The sequence below is a fragment of the Lithobates pipiens genome, unplaced genomic scaffold, assembly GCF_037356315.1.
Source record: "Lithobates pipiens isolate NorthernLeopardFrog02 unplaced genomic scaffold, aLitPip1_a1.2 Scaffold_19, whole genome shotgun sequence".
NCBI classification, from domain to species: domain Eukaryota; kingdom Metazoa; phylum Chordata; class Amphibia; order Anura; family Ranidae; genus Lithobates; species Lithobates pipiens.
This window is the reverse complement of record NW_027507764.1, coordinates 55602675-55629402: the sequence shown is the minus strand read 5'-3', so window position 1 is coordinate 55629402 and position 26728 is coordinate 55602675. Positions and strand designations below refer to the sequence as shown.

At 46.3% G+C, this 26728-nt stretch overlaps 1 protein-coding gene across 1 annotated transcript in view; it reads left to right on the top strand.

The window, feature by feature from the left end:
• Positions 1-26728, top strand: part of DYNC1I1 (dynein cytoplasmic 1 intermediate chain 1) — a 792350-nt gene that overhangs the window by 335 nt on the left and 765287 nt on the right. Inside the window, exon 2 of the mRNA XM_077490748.1 lies at positions 5819-5880. The gene's annotated coding sequence lies outside the window, so the exon portion shown is untranslated. The remainder of the gene's footprint in view (positions 1-5818; positions 5881-26728) is intronic.

The window sequence follows — 26728 nt, the reverse complement described above, 5'->3', positions numbered from 1 at the left end:
GCACTACTTCTGGTGACTTGGGGGGCAATGTGACCACTTGCCGCCCGCCGTCAAATGACGGGGGGCGGTGCGGCTCTCGTTCTGGGTGGACGTCATATGACGGCGCTCCTGAGCACCCGCGGCTCTTTAAACACGCGATCAGCTGTGTCCAATCACAGCCGGTCACACGTAAACTTGTAGGTGCTGGTAATCGGCTCTCCTCTCCTCACACTGGCAGAGGGTGTGGCGAGGAGAGCCGACCGTAGGCGATGTAATCAGTGCACCGATTACATTAGAGGGCCATCAGTGCCCACCAAAGCCAGAAATCGGTGCCCATTAGTGATGCCAGTCAGTGCTAGCTTTCAGTGCCACCCATTAGTGCTGCCCATCAGTGCCGCTTATCCATGTCGCCTATCAGTGCCCGCCAGTGCCACCTATTAGGCCCCCATTCACACCTGAGTGTTTTGTAGCTTGAAGCCTTATGCTACAAAACGCTGGAGGGGAAAAAAAAATCTATTATTCTCAATGGAGACGGTTCACATCTCCACTCCATGTTGCCTGGAGCCGAACGCCCTGAAGCTCAGACAAGTTCTGGACCCTTTTTTTGTCGCACAAATCGGGCAGGTTTATGGGTTTTTCTTCTTTTTACATTGGCGATCTTTTGCCCTACACAATATCGCGGCAAAACACCCTAAAAAACCGTCGTAAAAAAAGCTGTAAAATTGCACGATTTTCTGCCTGGAAACGCTATGCTCAGGTGTGAATGGGACCTTGGTGCTCATCAGTGAATGAGGAGAGGAGAACAATTGCTTATTTACAAAATTTACTACCAAAAAGAAAGCTATATTCGTGGGGGAAAAAAAAAAAGACATGCATTTTCTTTGGGTACAGCATGGCACAACCGCACAAAAAAGCAACTTGCACATTTTTATACAGTGTTTTTGAGCTTTGGTGTTTTTTTTCATTAGCCAATTAGCTAGGTGTTTCAGCTTTTTTTTTAACTTTTCCATTAGCTTTTATTCATTTTATTATTATTATTATTATTATTATTATTCATTTTTTTTTTTTTTTTCTCGTTAAGAGTAAGGGATTGGAGTTAACTACTTCCAGACCGCTCCGTATATATACACTGCAGCAGGGCGGCCCGGCTGTGCAAAATCGCGTACCTGTATGTGATTTCACATGCCGCTTCTGCTGTGATTGGATGGCTGCCACGACCATTCAGTGGTGAGACGGCACAGCGGTCTGCCCATGTAAGCAAGGCAAACTGCTGATCTGTCGGGGGAGCAAAAGGGAGATTTTGTGTTTCAGCTAAGCTGAAACGCGGATCTCTCTTTTCCTCCAGTGTATCCGCTACCCCGACACAGTTAATAATCACCTCCCAGCGACACCCTTAACCCTATGATCACCCCTGGTGCTAACCCCTTCCCTGCCAGTGTCAGTACAGTGACAGTGCATATTTTTTATCACTGTATTGGTGTCACTGATCCCTCAAGTGTCACTTGGGTCTCATATACACTGCTGCTGGTAAACGGACGTTTAGGAGCAGTTGGACATTTTTTTTTTCAGCTGCCCCTGAACTCTCCTCTGTTATCTTATCAGTACATGTACACAAAGGGTCGTTTAGGCTCCATGCACACTAAAGCTCATAAAAGCCAGTTTTTTTGAGTTTGGGCATTTTATTTATTTTTTTAACAGCCCATAAACTCCCTTCTCTGTGTCCATGCACACATGGATGTTTGTTATTATTATTATTATTATACAGGATTTATATAGAGCCAACAATTTGCGCAGCGCTTTACAACATGAGGGCAGACAGTACACTTGCGATACAAATCAATACAGGAGGGATCGGAGGGCCCTGCTCATCAGAGCTTACAATCTAGAAGGGAGGGTCAAGTGGAAACAAAAAAGGTAATAACTGTGGAGGATGAGCTGATGGAGAAAATGAAAATACAGTTGTTAGGTGTGGGTAGGGTAGGCTTCTCTGAAGACGAGGGTTTTCAGTGATTGTCTAAAAGCTAATAAAGCAGGAGATAGGTGGACAGATTGGGGTAAGGAGTTGCATAGGATTGGAGAGGCTTTGGAAAAGTCCTGGAGGCGAGTATGGGAGGAGGTGATGAGGGATCTAGAGAGCAGGAGGTCTTGAGAGGAACAAAGAGAACGAGTAGGTTGGTATTTAGAGACTAAGCTAGTGATGTAGCTGGGGGGCAAAATTGTGGATGGCTTTCTACGTAGTTGTTAGTATTTTGAATTTAATTTGTCGGGTGAGCGGAAGCCAGTGGAGGGATTGGCAAAGAGGGGTAGCAGTAGAGTTGCCACCTCATCCCTTTAAACCCGAACACATATGAATTACACGGGTTCTGAGACTAATTTAGTGCAGATAAGGCACCAAGTGAGTTTAATTACCACCTTAATCAGCCACAGAACCTGTGTAATTCATAGGTGTTCGGGTTTAAAGGGATGAGGTGGCAACTCTAGGTAGCAGAGACAGAGCAATTAGTAAGGTGGATGAATCTGGCAGCAGCAGTCACGATGGATTGAAGAGGTGATAGACTATGTAGAGGTAAGCCAATGAGAAGGGAGTTGCAGTAGTCGAGGCGGGAGATGACCAGCGAGTGAATTAAGAGCTTTGTTGTGTCGTTGGTTAGAAAGGGGCGTATTTTGGAGATGTTGCGGAGGTTGATGCGGCAGGATTTGGACAGTGATTGGATGTGGGGCTTAAAAGGAGAGTTTAGAGTCCAGGACTACACCTAGAACCTTGGCATGTTGGGATGGGCTTATAGTTGTGCCATCGATTTTGACAGAGAGATCAGGGGAAGGGAAAGGGGCAAACGGGGGAGGGAAAATTATAAATTCGGTTTTGGACCGATTGAGGAAGTGGTGTGACATCCAGACTGATATATCTGATAGTATATTAGTGATACGTGAGGAGACAGAGGGAGTGAGCTGAGGGGTAGAAAATAGATTTGGGTGTTGTCAGCATAGAAGGGGTATTGTAAGCCATTGGAGGCTATCAGCTGCCCCAGGGAGGAAGTGTAGATTGAAATTAGGAGTGGTCCAAGAACAGAACCTTGTTGGACCCCGACAGAGAGGAGAGGAGGAGGTAGAGTTGTAAGAAATGCTAAAGGTGCGGTTGGATAAGTAGGAAGAGAACCAGCAAAGAGTACAGTCACAGAGACCAAAGGTGTGGAGTTTTTTTGAGGAGGAGTGGGTGGTCAACCGTATCAAAGGCAGCAGAGAGGTCCAGCAGTAGGAGTACAGAATAGTGTCGATTGGTTTTGGCCGTTCTTAGTTCATTTTAGGAGAAATGTTTCTGTGGAGTGCTGAGGATGAAAGCCAGACTGAAGGGGATCAAGAAGGCTATTATCAGCGAGGTGGACGCTCAGACAGTTATAGACCAGATGTTCGAGGAGTTTGGATAAGAGGGGGAGCAAGGAGATGAGGCGTAGGTTGTTAGGATTGGATGGGTCCAGTGAGGGCTTTTTAATTATGGGTCTGACAAGTGCATGTTTTAGGGAGTTGGGGAAGATACCAGGAGAGAGGGAGCGATTGAAGATGTGGGTTAGAGAGTGTAGCATAGAGCCAGAGGGTGAACGTAGCATTTGCGAGGGAACAGGATCCAGATAGCAGTGGAGTTTATGGGCTGTTGTCTGAACGCCCTAAAATCGCATTCAGGAGCTGTTTTTCTGAACCACAAAAAAACGCTTAAAAAGGTTAAATGCACAATGTCGATAAACACTCAAATGTGGCTCACCAGTGTTTTTGATCCATTAAAAAAAACAAAAAACCGCTATTGCAAAAACTTTGAAAAACTCACTTAGTAAATACTCCCCCCACCATGGGTTGTGTAGTGCGTACAGAGCACACCATGGGTTGTGTAGTGCGTATAGAGCAGCACACATGACCACTGCTGCTCGTTCCAGACAGACAGCAGTGAGGAGGGGAAAGGAAGACGTTCAGAAGCTCAGAGATTGTTACAAGGAGGCAGCAAACCCCAGTAAGAAAATATTTCAGGAAAAATGAATTACAGTGCCAGTCAGTAGAGGATGTGTATGGAATATTTTTGAAGAATCAGGACATTCTTTAGTGTCACTTCAAGCGGACTGCCAACACACAACAATGGACCCAACAACACACCTGCACCATTTTGCTGACAAAGTGCACCAGAGCACGCGGCAAGTGTTTGGTTTAGTGCATAGCCATGCCTTGCGGTAATACGTTACCACAACACATACACTCGAAGCCAGCCAAATACTGCATGCTTCTCACAACAATCTTCCCGTCCCCCAGCCAGTATTATCCTCCCCAGGTCCAGCAGTTGGATAGGCCAGCCATCTGGTGTTTTGTTTTAAGCGGTGCTCAATTATCTTCGGTCATTCTAGTGCATCAGTTGTTTTTTTCGCATTCCCTCAGGTCTGGGTTTTTTTTTCTCACTGACCAACTGCTGTGAAGAGACATCCAGACCTCAGGGGAAAAGATGGGGCATCCGATAGGATGGTCCTAGTATCAGCCGGCCACCATTTCAGATAGTGGGGATGATTTACTAAAGGCGAATAAAACTGCACACTGCACTCATTTTCCTTAGTAAATGTAATGTGGTAAAGCTTCACTTTATAAAGAATACTCAATTAGGCTCAAGGGAAAAAAAAAACAGTTTTGCTTTTCATATTACATTAGATGACGAAAATTGGCAGTTTCCCCTCATTTACTAATCTCTGAGGAAAATGAATGCAACAGCACTAGAAGAGTGCGCAGTCTATTTGCCTTTAGTATATAGTTACATAGTAAGGTTGAATAAAGACACCAGTCCATCCTGAGCCCACAATCCAAGGTCCCCAATTTACATTCATATACTAGGGCCAACTTTTTGGATACAAGCCAATTAACCTACCAGCATGTCTGTGGAGTGTGGGAGGAAACCCATACAAGCTCCAGCCAGGTAGTGTCATGGTTGGGATTATGAACCTGTGGCCCTTTTAACTGCTAGGTGAGAATGCTGCCCACTACACCACTGTGCCGCCACAAATCCTCCCCAGTGTGTTTAACTGTAATATGCCTCTTCCTGACAGCAACACAACGTACATAGCCATGCTTCTTTGAATATAAAGCTTTATTAGGCTTAAAAGAGAAGTTTTTTTTTTTTCCCCTTTTATACTAAGGCCCCATGTACATGGGGCACTGCAAAACGTACGTTCAGAGGCAGTTGGACGCTTTTTTTCAACTGTCCCTGAACTCATTCAATGTTATCTTATGTGACCATGTACACAGTCTCGTTTATTGCCGTTTTTAGGCAGTTGCGTTTAACAGCGTTTCTTTGAAAGCAAAAAAATGGGTTCAGATGATGAAGATTTGCACATTTCAGATGCCAAATGCGCCTAAACATGGTACCGGCGGGGGACAGATGCAGCATCCACCTATGTAAGGCTCCATGTACATGGGACGCTCATTGGAGCGCTAAGCTAAGGAGGGGTGGGGAGCGGCTGTCTCAGTGGCTTGCTGAGTGGCTGAGACTGCCATTAGTTCAGGCACCTGGTTGATCCAGACTTCATTGTGGTAGCACGGTGCCTGGACTGATCTGTGTGGTGTCAGCAGAGAGGGGACTTCAGAGAGCTCTCTGCTGAAAACGGGTCACAGGAGTGCAAAATGAATTGCACTCCTGTGATCCTTAGGAGAAGCCCAGTCAAAGGAGCTCAGGCTGGACTTCTCCTTTAAGGCTGTATTAAACCCGAGAGAAAACATTTATTATATTGCAGCAATTCTTAATTTTCTTTTTTAGGATTTCTTTCCTTTATTTTCACCTGGGGATTCATCCAGCAATTTTGTTGTTTTTCATCAGAACAAGATGTCCTGCAGATGTAGCTGTTTAACGGGAGGAAACAAGCCATTTAACACTGACAGGTGCGCTTACAATGATCCGCTTTTATTTATTTATGTAAAAAGCTTTATTCCAAAAGGAACAAAACTGTTGTAACTGCCCATCAAGTATTAGTTGACGTTTGGCTTAAATTTTTTAGCGTACCTAAAGCAGAGTATACTCGCTACAAGCGATGTGTATGTAGGGATCTCTCACACTGCGCTATTGTATTCTGATAGTGGGGCCTCCTTCCGGGCAGAATACACAGATCAGCACTGCAGGTATTGGCTGCAGGTATTGGCTGCAGGCACTGATTGAAAGCTGATTTTACAGCAGGACTGTTCAACAGATGCTGGTTATTATACCAGCTTTGGTTGAACTGAGAGCGGTACACAGTTCCTGCTGAACTGCCCAAATTTCGGTACACGTATACCCAGCTTTAGGGGCCTTTAATAGCGAACGCAGTTGGATGCATTTTGAACTGCACTCCAACTGCATAGACAACCCAAAATCAAGGTAATCCTATGGACATAGTTCACATCATTGCAGTGCAATTCAGTGCAGTTAAAAAAAATAAAAAATAAATAAATATCGCATGCTGCATTTTTATGCACTGCAAAAGCAGGTAACACACCACAAACACACTTCAAATGCACTTCACCGTCCCCCTTTAAGCCAAGCCCAAAATCATATAAAAAAAGCACTGCAAATGCAGCACAAAATGCGCACATCAAATGCATGTAAACATGCAGTCAGAAACACGCAGTTATGTGCAGTTTCTGGTGTGAATGGGCCCTAAATCTGCTAGTCCATCTAACACTTCCCTCCCGCCATATTAACAATGCTGCTGTTCAAAAGTGTCCCCTGTTCTCCTCCATCCAGAATGGAGGCCCTCTAATACAGGAGGCTCTCTGTAGGGGCACCCGATGAAGAGGAGGGGCCAGGAGTGCTGCCAGGGCACCCCAAAAGAGGAGGATTGGGGCTTCTCTGTTAAAAAACCTTACATAAAGCAGGTAAGTATAACACATTTTATTTAAAAAAAAAAAAAACATTTACAATCACTTTAAAGCGGAGTTCCACTCATTTGTAAGTTTATTAGGTCAGCATCTACAAAAAGTGTAGCTGCTGACTTTTAATAAACAGCCACTCACCTGTCCCACAGTCCAGCGATGTGGCTGCCCGAAGCCTCGCCCATTCTCCTCCACCTCTCCGCGGCATGGGCATTGCAAGTGTGGGCACCCGGCTGTGATAGCCAGGCAATCTTCTGTTACCTGTGACGTGCCCCAGAAGTTTGCAGGGGGGGGGTGGAGGAGTTGCCGACATAACGAGAGTAGGAAATGGGAGCTGGGTACCTGTCATAACTAGGAAGACGTGCCCCCCCCCCCCCCCAAAAAAAATTACATGCCAAACTTGCCATTTAAGGGGGCGAGGAGCGCTTAAAGTGGAAGTTCCACTTTTGGGTGGAACTTTGCTTTAAGGCAACTTCAGTCTGCAGAAGAGTTTAGCGAAGAAAACGTAGTTAATAAATGTGGAGCACACATCATGTATTTACTATTTGAGTGCTGACATCCCATTAAAAAACTTTATAAACTGTGCATATTAAAGCACTTGAAACTTTACAGTTTATTTTTCTCATAAAAATCATAAAGATTTATAAGTCACATGAAGTTTAAACACAAGTAAACAACATATACAATAAAACTGATTACCTGGAACATTTTCTGTGCAATTTATAGTTCCTGACCACATCCATAAACATTTTGAATGGCATTTCACCAGTTTACAAAAACTGATGTTAACACATTTGACAAACTACGTCTACTTCAAGACTAGAGAAGGCTGCAATTCTCAGATAATGTTAGTCAGTGGAATTTACACATATCTAAAAGGAATATGCAATAGATATATATATATATATATATATATATATATATATATATATATAATACACACACACACAAAATTGTGAAGTGGAAGGAAAATGATAAATGGTTTTCAAATTTTTTTACAAATAAATATATGAAAAGTGTGGTGTACATTTGTATTCAGTCCCCTTTACTCTGATGCCACTAACTAAAATCTAGTGGAACCAATTGCCTTCAGAAGTCACCTAATTAGTAAATAGTCCACCTGTGTGTAATTTAATCTCAGTATAAAAACAGTTGTTCTGTGAAGCCTCAGTGGTTTGTTAGAGAACAAACAGCATCAGGCCAAGGAACTAACCAGACAGGTCAGAGATAAAGTTGTGGAGACGTTAAGACCCCATTCACACCTGAGCGTTCTGTAGCTTGAAGCCTGAAGCTACAAAACGCTAGAGGGTAAAAAATCGATTATTCTCAATGGAGATGGTTCACATCTCCACTCCATGTCGCCTGAAGCCGCACGCCTGAAGCTCAAACAAGTTCCAGACCCTTTTTTGTCGCTCAAATTGAGCAGATTTGGGCGTTTTTCTTCTTTTAACATTGGTGACCTTTTGCCCTGCACACAATTGCGGTAAAAAAACGATGTGGTAGAACGCAGCAATATCGCAGGAAATTTGTGCGATTTTCTGCTTGAAAACGCTACGCTCAAGTGTGAATGCAGCCTCAACGCAGGGATTTGTTATAAAAAATATCCCAAGCTTTGAACATCTCACGAGGAGCCCTGTTCAATCCATCATCCAAAAATTTAAAGAGTGCCTACCAAGACATGACCATCCACCTAAACTGACAGGCCGGGCAAGGAGAGCTTTCATCAGAGAAGCAACCAAGAGGTCCATGGTAACTCTGGAGGAGCTGCAGAGATCCACAGCTCAGGTGGGAGAATCTGTCCACAGGACAACTATTAGTCGTGTACTCCACAAATCTTCCCTTTATGGAAGAGTGGCAAGAAGAAAGCCATAGAAAGTCCTGTTTGCAGTTTGGGAGAAGCCATGTGGGGGACACAGCAAACGTGTGGAAGAAGGTGCTCTGGTCAGATGAGACCAACATTGAAATTTTTGGCCTAAAAGCAAAATGCTATGTGTGGTGGAAAACGAACACTGCACATCACCCTGAACACACCATCCCCACCGCGAAGCATGTTGGTGGCAACATCATGTTGTGGGGGATGTTTTTCTTCAACAGGGACGGGGAAGCTGGTCAGAGTTGATGAGAAGATGGATGGAGCCAAATACAGGGCAATCTTAGAAGAAAAACTGTTAGAGTCTGCAAAAGACATGAGACTGAGGCGGAGGTTCACCTTCCAGCAGGACAACGTCCCTAAACATACAGCCAGAGCTACAATGGAATGGTTTAAAACTTTAAATCAAAGCATATTCATGTGTTAGAATGGCCAAGTCAAAGTCCAGACCTAAATCCAACTGAGAATCCGTGGCAAGACTTGAAAATTGCTGTTCACAGACGCTCTCCATCCAATCTGACAGGGTTTGAGATATTTTGCAAAGCAGAATGGGCACAAATATCACTCTCTAGATGTGCAAAGCTCGTAGAGACATCCCCAAAAAGACTTGCAGCTGTAATTGCAGAGAAAGGGGGTTCATCTTCAGTGTTGTCACATGAAAAGATATAATAAAATATTTACAAAAATGTGAGGGGTGTACTCACTTTTGTGAGATACTTTGTGTGTGTGTGTGTGTGTGTGTGTGTATGTGTATATATATATATATATATATATATATATATATATATATATATATATATATATATATATAATATAAAATATATTTTGCACCTATCAGACCATAAATAGTCATAGTATATTTACATATACAGATCAAATACATGATAACATTCTCATGTATCTTAAAGCGGAATATAAACTAAATTTTGAAAAACCAGCAGGGTTTTTTTTTAACAATACAAAGAAATTGCCACTGCCCCCACCTAAAACTGGCCTTCAGAGCGAGGAACATATGGAAGGGTGACGCATGTCAAACAAACCCAAAGAAGATACACTGATCAGTTGCTGTGGCCAATTGCCTTCAGCTGCTGATCGAGAAACGTTTTTATAACATTCTTCTTTAACAGAAGTCAGAGTTCCATGGAGCAGGGACAGCCACAGCCGCTCCCTCCTGAACCAGGACAAATCTCTATCTGTTTCTGGCCACCTTTATACATCAAAAAAGCCTAATGATCCTTACAAAGTGCCCCACATAAAATAAAGTTCCTTATCTCTGTTTCTCCTTTGGGATTTCGTGAGTGTCATTTGGCTTTTTACATATGAGATGTATGTGGATGTTCTGCTGCCTCTGATCTACTGTGGTTCTGTTTATGATGAGTATGTGTTTGGTAATTGGCGAATTGGCTAAATGCCATTTAGACTGTTTATTGATGTACAAAAACGATATATTGTACAGAAAATGCACCTGGATTCCCATTTTATTGTATATGGGTGTTTAGCTGTATTTTTACAACCTATTGTGACTATCATTGCATTTTAATGAGAAAAAAAAACATTTTATAAAATTTGAGTGCTGTGGTAGTCCCTATAATTTATATTTATATATACACACCAGTCATAAATGTTATTTGCTTTTAGTTTTGGTTCGCTGTGCTGCAACTTGCCATGTGCCTCGTGACACAAAAAGTCGCATGACAAGTGAACACACATTTATTTCAATGGCGGCCGTTCCAATCATTGAGACTCTTAAAAAGGTTTCTGCACTACTTTGATGCCATTTACGGTCCAAAAAATTCAGTCGCATGAAACTCGTACGTCATAGTTGCACTGGAAGTCGCACGACAATGGGGGGGGGGGGGTCATAGCAGTGTGAACTGAGCCTTACAGTAATGCTGTTATAGTACTGTCGCATTTCATGTAAAGGTTGTACCCCAGGCATGGTAAGTAATATTAGAAATATAGAAATCTTACCCTAAAGACAAACCCTGCCTAGTCGTACAGATGAAGGCTGGTAGGCTTGGATGCAGAAGATCTGGGATCAGAGGAAGTTTAGGGCTTTGTGTGCATCATATCTTCTCAGCGTGCAGGGTGTATAGAGCTGAACTGGCATCATTACTCGGGACAACATTGGACAGTGACACAGTCATTGTAAAAGCAGAATAAAGGCAGTCATAGGTAGTGGATTGTTAAAGCTGGCCACACGTAGATTTTTCTAGATTTCATGTGATAGATCAGCAAAATTTTGCAACAACTCTGTAGTGTGCCGAATCCTGTTCAGTTTACAAAAACCCCATTAGGGTACCCCCCATGTATTAAAGTGGACCTTCACTCTCAAAACAAACCTTTCCCCACTGCAATCCTCTCCCCTCTCTGCTATTTAAAAAAGTGTTGTTGTTTTTTTGTTTGTTTACGTTATTTTTTTTCTCTAGCCAGCCCCACGTCCCTATTTAGGCCCCGGCAAGAATGACATGTCCCCTTCATACATCCCAGGTATCTGTAGGAGCGGGGACACACAGCAGCCGGAGGGCAGATCTGGTGGCACGTCATTACGGACTGCCAAAGCCTGGAAGAGACAGCCGGCTCCTAGGGACGTAGGAAAGGAAGATGGCAGCGTGGGACCTGGCGTGTGGTGGTGGATTGCAGCAGAACATTGCTTGATTTTCTGTGTGAAGGTGCAAAATAAAAAAAGGGGGGAGGGGGGAGATAGACAAGAAGAGCACGGGCAGAGGAGACGTTTCTTTTAGGCCCGGTTCACACTGGTGTGACATACTTCGAGAGCAAGACATGTAAAAATCAATGTTTCCCTATAGGAACCGTCTTAACTGGTCCGGCTTGTGTCGGTCTGACTTTGGAAAAGGTTCCGGCACTGCTTTGGTCCGACTTCTGTCCGATTTTATCCCATAGAATTGAATGGAAGTCGTATTCCAAGTCAGATGCTTGATGTGATTTGGATCCAACATTACAGGAAGATTACGCAGGCATTCCCTAAAGTCGCACTGAAGTTGCCTGGCAAAGTCGTGTCGGAACAGTGTGAATCCTAAAAGTGTTTGTAACCTTAATTATCCATTCCACTGGCAGCCCCTCTCCTTTATACAGTGATAACTCACAGTGTTAGTGTTAAATACCTTTTTTCTTTAAGCCAGTCACGTTACTCCCGGCTGCTCTGTTACTCTGATGCCCGGGCTACAGCGGGAGGGACCGAGATCTAACTCTGACCTCAGCCGGTAGGTCATGTGACCACTGTGCTGGCTGCTCAGGCCCTCCCGTTGTAGTCCTGGAATGGAGTAGCAGAGTGGCTGGGAGTCACGTGACTGACCTGCAGAAAAAGATATTTAGAGGTATTGATTTCAATATACATGTGCTCTGACGATTATCGCTGTATAAAAGAGAGCAGCAGGCATTGACATTTTTTAAAGTTTTTAATGTACTGCTAATAGCGGTGGTGGGGGCGGAGACAGCTCACACAGACTGCCAGTCTGCAGCTCTCTGCTCTGCCTCCTCCGCACTCTGCTGTGGAGGGGTGGGGGTGGCTGGCTCGGGCTCTTAGCGGCTCGCTTAGAGGCTGAGCCGGGTATCAGTCCAGGAATCTGGCAGATCCCGAATCCGTGGTTGCGATGACATGGAGCCTGGACTGACAGCAGTGACGTCAGTAGAGAGCAGACTTCAGCCCGCCCTCTGCTGAAAACAGGTCACGGGAGTGCAAAATTAACTGCATTCCTGTAATCCATAGGAGAAGTTCTCTGGATTAAAGTGAAAAACATTCACAGTACAGCTCCCCCCCCCATATTTACTTAAGCCCGGTCACGATCCAGCAATGTGTACAAGAGAAGTTTCTCTCTTGGCTCTCTCCCTCCTCATTGGCTCAGAGACAGCAGCCAGGGCCATTGGCTCCGACTGCTGTCAATCACAGCCAGTGAGCAAGGAGTGGGAGGCAGAGCCAAGCCAAGCTCTGTGTGCCTATGGACACACACAGCTGGCTTAAGCACGAGTCCGCACAAGTGTCCCCAAAGCAAAGGGTTTCCTATGGTTGACATGCGGCAAAGGGAGGAGCGCTGTCAGGGGACCTGAGAGGAGAATTGGGACTGCTCTGTGCAAAACCACTGCACAGAGCAGGTAAGTATAATATGTTTGTTATTAAAATGTTTATATATATATATATATATATATATATATATAATATGGGTTTACAATCACTTGTTTTAGGTGCTTATAACCGCATGCTGAAAACAACAGTGTTTGGATGTGGAAGGCATGAAGACAATGTACTTCTTTGTTCTGTAACAATATCCATAATCTGACCGATTGAATCTCTCAACGTTATGTGTTTGACTGGCTGCTGAAATTAGAGAGTCCAATTTGTGCCAAAGCCTGTGGATTTTTTGAGGCTAAATAAAAATAACATCATTATTACAGAATACAAAACTTTGATAAAATTTAAAAATGTACTCTTTTTTTTTCTTTTAAGCTGTATGTAAAAAAAAAAAAAAAAAAAAAAAAAAAAATATATATATATATATATATATATATATATATATATATATATATATATACATACATATCTCTATCTCTGTGTCAGCACTTACTGTACTGTTTATGTTCCCATCACACCAGTTGTTTACTGAACTATTATGACGGAGTGAGGGGTGTGGAGGGTACTTTCAGCTCCTGTCCACTTTAACATTATAAACTGAAGTTTATGAATGACAAGAATGCAGCACACAAGTTCACAAGGGCAGAGTGAGCTAGGCGGTCAAGTATCCTCTATGTCACTGCTGCTTCTACTGCCTTTCCGTCATTGTCCTCAGGATTTCCAGGAACTCCAACCAATATTTGTACAGTCTCTCTCCAGAGAAACCAATAAACAAGCAGAGGCTCAGAGCCACACCACTCATCCTTGTGTCCAAATAAACCAATGGCATGTATCCTGGCAGTACAGAGAACCTGATTGGATACACAAAGTCAGTAAACATCTTCTGCAGCACACACCCTCTTTCTTCTCGCAAAGGGGGGGAAAAAAAGTGCCTGCAGCACATGTAACGATAACAAGTATAATGGAGTTTACGTGGAAATAGGTTTTCAGTCATGCCACGAATAAAAAATCCACTTTAGTTTAATAAAAGAAGCGTGGGTGGTTAAAGAACAGCTGCAAGTCAAACATCACTGTGCAACAAACATAGAATGTGAAAAGCATGTGGCTGTAATTTGGTTTCAGGTGAACTGTTAGAAGAAAATTAACGTTCTGAAATTTAGTTGACATTCAGCAGCAAAAATCAATCTGCAGTAGGATTAGAGTTGCCACCTCATCTCTTTAAAGTGGAACACATCTGAATTACACAGGTTCTGGGCAAGGATGAGCTCCGGCGTGTTCGCACACGCCACGTGCAGAGCCCACCAGGAAGTCAGCGCAGCGCTGCGCTAATCACAGGCAGTGAGACATTGTCCCGATGTGCGGCTGCAGAGATTGGGAAATGTCTCACTGCCTGTGACTAGCACAGCGCTGCGCCGACTTCCTAGCGTGCTTTGCACATGGAGTGTGCGAACACGCCGGAGCTCATCCCTAGTTCTGAGGCTAATTTAATGCAAATGAGGCACCACATGAGTTTAATTACCACCTTAATCAGCCACAGAACCTGTATAATTAATATGTGTTCAGGTTTAAAGGGATGAGGTGGCAACCCTAATATAGGATGCTGCTCCTGTATATTTATAATATGATCTAGATTCTTCACAATGCAACTTTTCCAGTAAACACCAAACGCCATCTTGCATCTACAAACTGGTGACACAAGGACTTTGAGGGCATACAGTTATTTAATTAACAGCTCTTAATCAAAGCCCAGATGCCACTTTGTATATTACTATTGTAATGCAGATAAGCTGCATGAACTGTAATAAATGTCGGCATGGTGTATCCCAAAATCAAAGTGGTGAGATATCGCGCATACACTGATAGTGGTTTACACCCTGTAGAATCTGCATTAGGGCTTGTTTACACATGCTTCAACATGTGGCATTGGACAGACTTTTTTAAAGCACTCTGAATGCCAATGAAAGCACCTCTCACCAAATAAAGTAGTAAGCTTACAGTCATGTTCACGCATCGCATTTGCTTTGCTTCGCTTCAAAAATTATACTCCATATTGCTTTCTTGGTGCTTCAAAGCATCTCCAAAGCCTCCATAGAAGTCTATGATAACGCCCACTAGGGCTAAGACATTGGCATTAAGAGCAGGAATTTGGGAGGCTTTTGACAGGTGTTAAAAAGAGACAGGACATTGTGCTGTTCACACTAAGCTTTTGGGGTGTTGCGTTGCTTCAAAATTGAAGGCTCATGTCAAGTCAGGAGGCGTTTGAAGTCTTTCAACGCCTCCCTTTCAAGTCTATGGCAATGCTCCGCAAACATTTGGCAGGCGTTTTCAGTGCAGTTTTGGTGCGGTTTCGGTGCGTTAAAACATGTTTATTTCTGTCACTTTCCATTGTGGAGAAGTTGTAATGCTCGTCAAACGCTACAAAACCACACATAGGGCATTTAGGGAGCGTTTTAACGCTTGTAAAATGACCCATTCTAAAGCTCATTGATGCCCATACTAACACCATAAAAACGCATTTGTCGAGCGTCAGAAATTTAGTCAAGTGTTAACAAGCCCTAACAACACCTGCAGCTTTTATGGGGCTTTTATTTAGAGTTAGCTTTTCTTTGTTTTGTAGGTATTGCAGGTATAGGATATCCCAGGATGCACTGGAAAATCAACAAGTGACCCAGAAAGACATCATCACTAGTCTCTTCCGGTTCATGTGTATATATTCTCAAAGTGTCTGCTGCAGATGTCACATCTGGTGTGCAGCGTGGAGCAGCAGGAAGGTTAGCGGGGTCGGGACTGGAGAAGAGATGCTAACAGACAGCACATGGTGGTGTGCAACATGGGAATGCTATAGTGGAAGGTGAGTGAGGATCGGACAGAGAGGACTGAACGGTAGAGGGTCAGCAGAGCTGGGAGACTGGAGCAGGAGAAAAAAGCAGATGTTACACGGGGTGCACAGCATGGGAGCAATATAGCAGGAGGTGAGAAGGGACCAGAGAGAGAGGCGGATCAACAAACCAGAGGATGAGCAGAGCTGGGGTTTACTACTGAGTGGGGGATCAGCAGTGCTGGGAGTTACTACTGAGTGGAGGATCAGCAGTGCTGGGGTTTACTACTGAGTGGGGGATCAGCAGTGCTGGGAGTTACTACTGAGTGGGGGATCAGCAGTGCTGGGAGTTACTACTGAGTGGAGGATCAGCAGAGCTGGGGATGCTACTGAGAAGGGGTCAGCAGAGGGGGGGGGGTTACTACTGAGCAGTGGTTTAGCAGAGCTGGGGGCTACTACTGAGCGGGGGATCAACAGAGCTGGGGATTACTACTGAGCGTCGGATCAGCAAAGCTGGGGGTGCTACTGAGTGGGGGATCAGCAGACAGCAATTCTGAATACTGTAATTTTTTTTTTAAATTGGCGCCATTGGCAGCCAATTAAACTAGAAGTGACGTTGTGACGTCGCTTTGGAAGAGGCTCTGGTGGTAATCTGGGTTGAAATAACTGTCGGAAACAAATCACAGGCAGTCAGAATATTATCTTTTATGGAATTGACAGCATTATTTTTGGCAGCTGGAGCCTAGATGAAGCCGATCACTCTGTCATGGGGTGTGGTGGAGTTGTTTTTCCACAGACTTTATTAGGACTTTGCCAGTTATACACAGCTTGATATAGGGAAGTAGGACAAAGGTGAAGCATGTATAAAAAGGAGTGCACTGATCCAGTGTGATTCAGCATCCTTCAGCCTTCCTAATGTGACAGCACTGCCAGCAACATGTACAATTTATTGCCAAATAAGTAGGATCTCCCTCTCAAATGATTAACTTCAAGTAAAGGGTACTGTTAATATTACTGCATAAAGTGCAAAAGCATGTTAGACAAATGTGCTCTCCCACATTTGTGGGAACAATTTGTTGACGCCCCCTTTCTGATCCAGCATGACGTGCCCCTGTGCACAACGACAACGCCATAAACAATAGCTTAGTGTGAAGGAACTTGAGTGACCCGCACAGAGCCCTGACCTTAGCCCTACTTAACATCTTTGGAATAAGTTGGAACGCCAATTGCAAATCATTTCGTCTAGCATCAGTACCTCACAAATGCTCTTTTGGCTAAACAGACACAGATTCCCACAGACAAGCTCCGAAATCTTGGGTAAAGCCTTCCCAGAAGAGTGTAGGAGGTTATAGCTGCAAAGTGGAGGGGGAGCTCTATAAGAATGCCAATGGCTTTGGAATATGATGTCCAACAAACCATAGATGGGATGTTCAGGTGTCCACAAACCTTTTGACAGCTGTCTGTTGCTGTGTGTTTTGTAAATAGCAGATTGGGAGGCAGAGAGACGACACCAGTCCCAGTGTCCAATGGATGTGCAGCAGTAAAGTCACAGTGAACCAGAAGTATAGCGGTGGCTGTACTGTCCGGTAGAGCTAAGATATCACTTAGAAGATATTTAGCTGCATATCACTACAAATCTGATATACAGACTTCCTTACAAATATTATCACAATTAATCTATTGGGCCCACAGTTGGACTTTAACCTTTCCTCGTAGCGGATGTCCCCCATGCCCCTTATCTATTTTGTTGCCCCTGCTTTTTTTTTGTTTTGTGAACTGGTTCTTACAACTGAACTGCACGTCCAAGATGGGATCTTACTAATATTTTCTACAGCAAATGTGTCAAACACAGGGCCATTGGCCAAAAGTGGCCCTCCAGGCCATTTCATTTAGATCTCACACCCAGGGCTTTTTTTCAACTAGAACTCCAGCTCTTGCCCTCTGCTCACCACTGTAACTTGTAAACACAGAAGGCTTCAAGGACAACTTTATTCTCAGCAGCTCTCACAGATCCCTGCCTGGCCTACACTCATGGCGGGGACAAGGGATATGCAGGTGCAGTGTGAGATGGGGGGTGGGGGGGAATCACGTGGTAAGCTCCATTGTGATCCCCATTTGTGCCTGGGGGCACAGATGCCAACCAATGATCTTCCTGCAAGTGAGAGAGAGATGGAGCCATCTACACTCCCGGGAGGTACTGGAGCCGCGCTGGTGTTCCGTCAGATTAGGCGACCCGTCAGAATTGGTAATGGAAGTGACGTTCTGTCACCACCGTCTTGCTACACCCCGCACTCCTCCACAGTAAGGATACAGTGAGAAGGGGCAAGCGGACATCTTGTTACACCCACCAGAGTTTTGCATTTGACACTTATTTTTAACAGTTGTAGTCAGAGTCTTCAAGCGGGAAATGCGATACTCCTAAGAACCAAGGCCTGAGGTGTGCCTTGGCCTAGCTGGTCAGTATGCCTGAGAAGAGGGCATACCCTGAATGTAAGAATAAGAACAAAATACTATGAGAATGTATGAAACTGGGGAACGGGTGGGTGGGAACCCAGAAAACCTACCGACACTGGCCCTGACAGAGGAGGAGGTTTAAATAGCCCTCTCAGGCTCCTCCTACAAATACAGGCTGGCCTGCAGCCAGCCTTCAACTTGTAGTCAGAGTCTTCAAGCGGGAAATGCGATACTCCTAAGAACCAAGGCCTGAGGTGTGCCTTGGCCTAGCTGGTCAGTATGCCTGAGAAGAGGGCAAAAGACACAAAATTTAGGTGAAGAAGGGAAGGTAAAGAACCATCAAGGATAAAGGTGTGCTCCCGGACGGCAGCAGTACGTATCCAGCAAATGACTGGAAAGTGTTTGCCATGGCAAAAGAACACACCGACTCCTGACTTGGCGATGAGACGGAACCCCCTATCGAACCTGTGACACTACCCTGAACCCAACTGAACATCCCCTAAAAGATTGAATTGAGCCGGATGCCTGTGACACCCAGACCCGAGAATGAACTGCTTGTGAAATGAGAGGATACGAGAGGGGAATGGAATAAGGCCTGCCCCTGCAAAAGATCGCAAAATACCCCAATGAACACCAGTGAAATAGCCCAGACATACCCCCCCAAGAGGGTGAGTGGCAAAAAGACCACTAACAGGAGTGCTAAAATCTAGAAACCTGATGGATGTGACGGAGTAAGCGGACAAGGCCCATGGCAATAATACTGTCAACCTGGAGAAACCATACCGGGCACAGGACCCAGGTCCCACCGGATACGATCGGGTCATGCTACAGCCTGAACCCAACAGCTGGGACAGAATCCTGAACCAAGGAGGGCCAAACTCCCTCCCAGGGAAACAGTCCCCATGGCATGATACAGACATACCCAAGCCCCCCCTACTTGGAACAAGCTGGGGATCGGAAAAGACGACTGGACTGATGTCCCTAAGTGGGACTCCAGGCAATAAGTTCAAACAAGATCAGAGCCAAGAGTGGAATCCAAAACCATTGTGACATCTGCCCAACCTACCCCCCAAGGACCGTCACGTGGACGTGGCTTAACAAACACCCTGAGAGAGACTATACATCCCTGGGCAGTAACCAGGGCCTCAACACAACAGGACATCAACTGAAGGAAAATTTTTCCGACTGCTTCTGACCCAAGGGTGAGCACAGTGGTGAAATGACATCAGCACCAAACCACTAGCCCCTAACAACGGCCGGGCTGAAGGAGGTGATAGCAAGCATGGATGATATCGGTATGGATGCCAAGACGGCCCAACCTGAAACACAAACTAGAGAAATGACAGACAACCAGACATGAGAACAACAATACCCCCTACCTAACTAAGAATGAAACATGAGCAGAAAAGTCAAGACCACTGCGCGTGAAAAGAACCTGCCGCACGGACCCCCCCCCCCCCCAACATGCAAAGTGGTAAGTGAGCCCGAGTAACCTGCGGTGCAGAGGCAGGTAATTAACTGAAAACTCAGGGCTAGTGTACCCATGGACCGTGGTGGGTAGTCGTGTAGATGTGGTGAATGAACATGCAACGTATGACGTATGGTATACAGGCGAGAAGATTGAGGACAACAATCAATTAACAAACGAAAACCTCAGCCCGTATGGATCTGTAGACGTGACAGATCCTGACGTGTGAGCCCTAGCTACCTGACCCAGGTACAAACATGACACAGACACAATGAGACATGACAATCAACAAGGACGAACGACTACCAGAGTATGCCATGAGTGAACAATGCCCCTCTGAGAAACTCTGAGACTGAACACCAAGTCTGAAATACCAAGACAGGCATGCTGGCAGTAACACAAAAACAGAAACGCTGAGACAGAAAACGCTGAGACAGAAAACGCTGAGACAGAAACGCTGAGACAGAAAACGCAACATGCCATGATGAAAACCCATGACGGAAAACACTGAAACTTCATGCTGAAGCAGAAACATAGTGACAGAAACAGAGGCAAAACGCTATAACAGCAACAACCAAGACTGAAACGCTGAGGCATAAATGAAATGCCAGAAAAACCTGGGTCAGAAATGCTATAACAGAAAAACTGCGACAGCAACGCAACAGCAGAATCCTGGCCAGAAATGCAAAGGCCAAAAACACGCTGAGACTGAATGCAAAGACAGAAATCCTGGTTCAGAACGCCATGACAGAAATCCTGGTTCAGAACGCCATGACAGAAATCCTGGTTCAGAACGCCATGACAGAAATCCTGGTTCAGAACGCCATGACAGAAATCCTGGTTCAGAACGCCATGACAGAAATCCTGGTTCAGAACGCCACAGCAGTCCAAGGGCAGAACGCTACGACAGAAATCCCGGGGCAGAAAGCTACAACAGAAATCCCGGGGCAGAAAGCTACAACAGAAATCCCGGGGCAGAAAGCTACAACAGAAATCCCGGGGCAGAACGCTGGCATCCAGGCAGGAACGCTATGACAATAATGCCGGACAGACCGCTGACAGGAGATGCTGCGCAGAACGCTGTGACGGAAAAGCAGCGCAGAAACACTGTGACGGAAAAGCAGCGCAGAAACGCTGTGACGGAAATGCAGCGCAGAAACGCTGTGAAGGAAATGCAGCGCAAGAAACGCTGTGACGGAAATGCAGCGCAAGAAACGCTGTGACGGAAATGCAGCGCAAGAAACGCTGCGACGGAAATGCAGCGCAAGAAACGCTGCGACGGAAATGCAGCGCAAGAAACGCTGCGACGGAAATGCAGCGCAAGAAACTCTGTGACGGAAATGCAGCGCAAGAAACGCTGTGACGGAAATGCAGCTCAGAACGCTGTGACGGAAAAGCAGCGCAGAAATGATGTGACGGAAAAGCAGCACAGAAACGATGTGACGGAAAAGCCGCGCAGAACGCTGAGACAGAAACACTGTGACAGAAATGTCACGTGGAGCTAAGGCGGGGGGACGACCCGCCACATGGAGCTCAGGCGGGTGGGGAGACCCGCCACATGGAGCTCAGGCGGGTGGGGAGACCCGCCACATGGAGCTCAGGCGGGTGGGGAGACCCGCCACATGGAGCTCAGGCGGGTGGGGAGACCCGCCACATGGAGCTCAGGTCGGGTGGGGAGACCCGCCACGTGGAGCTCAGGTCGGGTGAGGAGACCCGCCACGTGGAGCTCAGGCGGGTGAGGAGACCCGCCACGTGGAGCTCAGGTGGGTGAGGAGACCCGCCACGTGGAGCTCAGGCGGGTGGGGAGGAGGAAGCTCAGGAGGCCCACCCTGTGGAGCTCAGAGGGGGGGAGGGGGGAGACCCAACACGTGGAGCTCAGGAGGCCCACCACGTGGAGCTCAGAGGGGGGGAGGGGGAGACCCAACACGTGGAGCTCAGGAGGCCCACCACGTGGAGCTCAGAGGGGGGGAAGGGGAGACCCAACACGTGGAGCTCAGGAGGCCCACCACGTGGAGCTCAGAGGTGGGGGGGGGGGACCCAACCCGTGGAGATGATAGTTGTAAATGGCCTGACGAAAAACGCCAATGTGAGGGGGAGGGGGTGCCGGCGACGGCCGACAACCTCCCCCTCCAGGAGAATCGGCGGGTACCCTGCACGTGTGAGGGGGGGAGGGGGAGTCGACGTGGCCGAAAACCTCCCCCACGCCAGGAGAAAATATTTTGTCAGCATGGAAAAAGCAGGCTCTTCTTCTTGACTTCCCCATGCTCCAATTCAACCAAGTAAGGGCCTCCTTATATTGGTGGCTCACTATCTTAGAGCTAAGAATGGGGAAGTATTCTTTCTGTAGTAAGAAAAATCCTAATGACAGATACTAATCTATCAGACAGTAACGAAAACACCCCCCCTCCCCCATGAGCGCCGGGCAGCTGCACGCTGGCCACCCGGAGCAGAAGGGAGATCGCAAGGCGGAGGACAACCGCCCCTCCCCACCCGGTGGGAAACCGGGGGGAGGGGCGGACTGCACGCAGGAGAGCTGAGGGAGGGGAGGATGTGGGCGAAGAAACGGTCGATCGCCTCCCCCTGGCAGGAAACACCGAGCGTACTGCCTGCTGGAGAGCAGAGGGAGGGGAGATTGAAGGATGGCCGAATCCGCCGGTGTACTGCATATGTGGGGGGACGGCGGCGCGGCCGTTTACCTACCCCACCAGGGGAACCGGCGGGTGCACAGCATAATGTGGTGGGGGGAGGGGGAGCCGGCGTGGCCGATTACCTCCCCCTGCCAGGAGAATCGGCGGAACACGGCATATGTGAGGGGGGGGGGCAGCGCGGGCGATTATCTCCCCCTCCCCCCCACGAGGAGAAACGGCGGGTGCTTCGTACCTGCGAGGGGGAGGCCGAGAGGCCGACTATCTCCACCTCCCCTCACCAGGAGACACATGTCCGAGACCCACCAGGCATGCGGCTCCCTAGTGGAATGATGCCTGGAGAGCGGAGCTGGCGGGCGATCCCCAGGCGGGTGGCTCCCTCATGGAGCTGCATGCAAGGGGAGTAGTTGAACAACCCCCCCCCTGATGCGAAACGGAACATAACGGAAGGACTCCCCCCCCTCTACCCCTGGCATGAGTACCAGGAGAAGGGGGCGGGCGGCAGCCAGAGCTGTGGGTGGTGAAGGGAGGAAGTAGGACGGATGGATGGATGCATGAACTGTCCCCCCCCCACCCCCACCCAAATGCCGGGAGAAGCAACCGCCGACACCCCCCCTCCCCGCTGGAACATGGTTGAACAAAAAGGGGGGGGGGGGTGACGGTAGGGCGGCCACCACCAGCCAGGGGAGGGAGGGAGGCCGACCGCCGCTCTGAAAAGACATGCTCCCCACCCAGAAAACCTACCGACACTGGCCCTGACAGAGGAGGAGGTTTAAATAGCCCTCTCAGGCTCCTCCTACAAATACAGGCTGGCCTGCGGCCAGCCTTCAACTAAACGGAGCATATTTTACATCGTTTACATGTTGAATTATAAAAGCAGAGGTTTTCTGTCAGATTAGCAAACCTGTGAGATCAGCAGGTTTGCCACTGCTTTTAAAATTCAACATCTAAACAGTCCATCGGATTTCTAAATACTGTATTTGACCTTATAAGCTGCGTTTACTGTTAAAAATAAGGGTGAAATGCAAAACTCCGGTGGGTGTAATAAGATGTCCGCTTCCCCCCTTCTCACTATATCCTTACAGTGAAGGAGTGCGGGGTGTAGCAAGATGGCGGTGGTGACAGAACGTCACTTCCATTACCAATTCTGACAGGTCGCCTAATCTGATGGAACACCAGATAGGTGAGATGTGAGGAAGCTTTTGGGGGGTGGGATAGAAATGAGGGCTGTAGAGGCAGATGTGTGCAGAGGTGGGGGATGGAAGAGAGTGGTGCAGAGGTCAGAGCCAAGGAGGGGTGGATATGAGATGTGGACAGCTTGTAAAAGATAGCTGAACCCTGCACACTCCTAAACACTGAACTCTGTATCCCAGATAGCAAGGATAAGTTGCCACAAATTTGTGGTAGTGTTGAATTGTAAGTCTAACTTGCTGCACATTTTCCTTGGCAAGTTGTACACTTGCAGAGCAGTGGAAGTACAAGTTCTAGTTGACACATTTTCAATTTGTGGCAAATTTGCATGGCAAGAGCAAAGTTGCATTGGTGAGTCTACAGCAAGAGCACTGCAAGTCTACAGCATTAAAATTCAGCCACAGTGACCCCTGTGGTGGGATGACTATTGCACAACATTACTGAACCAGAACTTGCAGCACACGCACAGAATATTTGCCAAGCAAGTTGATCTGAAGTCATGCAATGCAGACTTGCTGCAATTGTGCAACAAACTTTGTGAAGCCTGTCAAGTCTAGCAATAGCTTAGCAAGTCATTTTCAGACTTGCAGCAAAACTTCTTCCTATCTGGGATGTAGCACACTCCTCAACCCTGTAGTCTGTACATAGCCCAACCCTGAGCTCTACATTCTGTGCATAGGGCACCCTTTAACCCTTTCCCGCCGAGCGTACGCAGATATGCAGGCATCATCCCGGTACCGTTTTTTTCAGCAGGCGATTGGCTATCCAGGCATAACAACCGATGCGGCTAAAAGCCGCTCGGCTGTTATGCCGGAGGAGCAGGAGGGGACGTCCCCCCTCCCGCCGCCTCCCGCCTCTGTTACCGGTGCTCCTGCTCGATCGGGAGCACCGATTCAAGTTGCGCTGCCTCCGGCTGCTGGGGAGGAACTGGAACGAAGCCGTAATCGGCTTCGTTCCAGTCTCCTCATAGTAAACACGGAAGCGACGTCATGACGTCACTTCCCGTTTACTCGGCTGCCAATGGCGCCGGTTTTAAAAAGATATACGGTATTCAGAATCGCCGTTTTCGGCGATCTGAATACATTGAAGTGTAAAGGAGGGGTGGGGGGTCTTTTAGACCCCCGGTCCCTCCATAAAGAGTACCTGTCACCACCTATTACTGTCACAAGGGATGTTTACATTCCTTGTGACAGCAATAAAAGTGATCAAATTTTTTTTTTTTTTTTTAAAACAATTTAGTAATTTTAAAATAAATAAAATATTTTTTTTTTAAAAGGGCCCGCCATCCCCGCGAGCTCGCGAAGCAAAGAAAACGCATACGGAAGTCGTGCATGCGTATGTAAACGGTGTTCAAATCACACATGTGAGGTATCGCCGCGATCGTCAGAGCGAGAGCAATAATTCTAGCACTAGACCTCCTCTGTAACGCTAACCTGGTAACCGTAAAAAATGTTTAAAGCGTCGCCTATTGAGATTTTTAGGTACCGTACTTTGTCATCAATCCACAAGTGTGCGCAATTATAAAATGTGACATGTTTGGTATCTATTTACTCGGCGTAACATTATCTTTCACATTACGCAAAAAAATTGGGCTAATTTTACTGTTTTGTTTTTTTTTAATTCATGAAAGTGTCCCTTTTCCCAAAAAGTTGCGTTTAAAACACTGCTGCGCAAATACCGTGTGACATAAAATATTGCAACAATCGCCGTTTTATTCTCTAGAGTCTCTGCTAAAAATATATATATAATGTTTGGGGGTTCCAAGTAATTTTCTAGCAAAAAATATGGATTTTAACTTGTAAACACCAAATTCCAAAAATAGGCTTAGTCATGAAAGGGTTAAATTGCATTCTGTACATAGAGCACCCCTGAAACCTGCACTTGGTACGTAGCACACCCTTGAACTCCACACCTAATGCACTACTGATATTTATTGCCCCTTTAAGATTCAAGCAATGTTGTTGATAAACATTGCCCAGCTGCTTTTTTTTTCCACAGCTCCAATTGCCACTTCAGCTCTTAACAGGGGAACCCCACTGACTACTGAATGAGTCACCGGTTGTTAAGGACATGGCAGCCCTGCTCCTTGATAACCGATAATTTCTGTCTTTCTTTTACATTTCAGCTGTCCGTGGGGGAATCCCACTATCAGCTGAAAGAACCAAGCCTGAAAACATTGGTTTTATGTATCGGAGCATTTGCACATGTACCGATACTAAGCATTTGCACGAGTATCGGTACATGTGCAAATGCTCCGATACATGAAACCAATGTTTTCATGCCAATATCGGTACAACCCTATATAATATGTGGTCTCACTGGCATCAAAATAACTGTATACGGATGCTGGGTTCACACTATTGTGATGTCAGACATCACACATGATTCACACTGCATTGCTGTGCAGATCACATGCGATGTCGGTGCGATGCAAATTCAGCCATACAGATTGTATGGCTGAATTCGCATTGCATTGGGACCAAAATGGTGCAGGACCCTTTTTTGGGTCCACACTGGAATCAGATTGCATAGGTGTTTACACCCATGCGATCCGATTCCTGCACAATTTCACAGTTTGCTCTGCGAACCGCTCTGGGGGTGTCATTAACTTTGTATTGATACCCACAGCAGTTCGCATAAGGCAGTGTGAATTGCCTGCGAGAGACATGCGATGTGGGAACCCGCACTGGAAGCACGCATGTGTAAACCTAGCCTTACAGTATGTTATTGTAGACCTTTCAGTAACCTAAAGCCGTACTCAAAAAAGGCAATCAAAAGGCAAAGGACTGGTCACCAGTATTGCCTGTGATCTCCCTGCAACTAATATTTTCCACATTACTGACTTAGCATGCGTTGTTCTCGCTCAAAGTAGAAATGGCCATCTTGGTAGAGGGACTTTGCATCTTCTTGTCAGAGCTTTCTGCTGATGACCTGAATCTGGTGGAGTAATGCCGTGTACACACGGTCGGACTTTCCGGCAGAAAAGGTCAAATGGGATCATTCCATCGGATATTCCGATCGTGTGTGGGCTTCATCTGACTTTTTCTTTTAAAAATTCTGACGGACCTAAAAATAGAACATGTTTTAAATCTTTCTAACGGAATCAATTCCTATCGGGAAAACCATTCGTCTGTATGCTAGTCCGACGGACCAAAAATGACGCAAGGGCAGCTATTGGCTACCGGCTATTTAACTTCCTTTTTCTAGTCCTGTCGTCTGTGTTGTACATCACCACGTTCTAAGCGATCGGACTTTGGTGTGATTGTGTGTACGCAAGTCCGTTTCAGCGGAACTCCGGCAGAAAAACCGTCAGAGTTTATTCTGATGGAAAAAACGGTCGTGTGTA